Below are 1,658 nucleotides of genomic sequence, written 5' to 3'. Positions count from 1 at the left end.
TCAACAGATGGGACCATTGTGGAATCAGCCTATTAATGACTTTTAGAATATAGACACTACTTTATTTTCAAATAAATTGCCATTTAATGTGAAAAACCACAGAATACACAGAAATAATAAGAACAAGTGTAAATAAGCAGATGATGATGATGACAATGGACTTAAAAGGGGTTCTTGGTTCAATGAAACTATGAGGGTTCATCATTAGGCCTCCTACAGGCAGGGGTGTCCTCTGTTCCCTGTAAGTGTTCAGAGATTTCACAAATGGGGCCCTGAAGAATTATGCAGCTTGGGGGATCCATTATGTGACTGTAGGATAAATGACCTAAAAGGTGTCTAACACCTAATTGTCTGGACATGTGATATTGTTTTCAAGGAAAGCAGAGAAACTGCTTTCTATGAAACTGTGAATGTATGTAAAAAAATTCTCTTTCCACAAATTCACAATGACATGTTCCTTATGCCTCTTGTTTTCCACATGTGGAATCTTTAATGTTTCCATTTTTAGATTGTTGAAAACTATCCTTCCTGGTTTCAGTGTCTGTAACTCAGATGACAGGTAAAAAGGCCCCATGACTAGGGAAACTTGGGACTAAGTAGATGAAACTTATCCTTCTGGCAGGGGTAGAGCCTCTGCTCCCTTTACTTCACCTTGTTTGGCCCTGGAGGATGGCTGGATAGTCAATGATGGGTAAGAGTCCTCAAGGAAGGAACAACCTAAGACAGGCACAGTTGTGAAGGGAGCATTAGGTAAGGGCTTAGGGGATTATGGAAGAAGAACAAAAGACTCTCACCCCTCAGCTTTGTCATAGCCTTAATCCTAATTTTATTTGTGAAAAATCTCCTAATCTATTGGCTGCCTTGCATTCCCCACCTGATTCAGGCCTGAAACAATACCAAAGCAGGGTGCATCCCTGTGCTGCAACCAGCGGTTCCTGGTGCAGGGCAATCAGGTCTGAGAAATAATGCATTAAATCCTGTGAGATGTACTTTGCTAAGAATGCCCTCAGTTTAAATGTTAAGAGTCAAAACACAAATTAAGTTTTTTTTCCCAAGGTTTTACAGCACCTTTCCAAGGTATCACCCTGTCCACCAGACCCTTACTCAAAAGGACCCCCATGATCCTATAAATTTTATCTGTAAACCATATCTTCTTTCTTGGATATGCATCCTTATGCAAGCTAAACTCAATGAAAGCACATTGAAACAGAGGCTTAAGACCTTTGTCCTCTGAGAGATTAGTCAGCCTTTTCTCCCCAAGCAGATCCTGTCTTGGTAGATTTATTCTCATCTGCAGGTGCTGGGAGAGCACTGCTGGATGAAGCTCCCCCACACTAAATAACACATGTCCATCAATATTTAGGTATTTTTAGACAGCATAATCTTCCTCTATATTTTACTTTACTTTCTTCTCGGTCCTCACTTAAAATGTCTTTAAAACTGTATTCTTAGTAACATTCTGGAATGAAAATCAATGATGTTTGTGTCATGTGACAGAACATTCATCTTGCCCAGCTTCATAGTCACTCTTTACCCAGTTCCAAAGTCACTTCTACAGTTGTGGATACTTTTTCCAGCAGTATGCCACTCTTGGCTCCAAAGCCTGTTCTAGTCCCTATGGCTGCAATAACCAGTCATCATGGACAACAGAACTTTGC

This window comes from Sturnira hondurensis, unplaced genomic scaffold (assembly GCF_014824575.4).
Source record: "Sturnira hondurensis isolate 20B ecotype Veracruz unplaced genomic scaffold, ASM1482457v3 Scaffold0005843, whole genome shotgun sequence".
In the NCBI taxonomy this organism is placed as follows: Eukaryota; Metazoa; Chordata; class Mammalia; order Chiroptera; family Phyllostomidae; genus Sturnira; species Sturnira hondurensis.
This window is presented reverse-complemented; position numbering follows the sequence as displayed.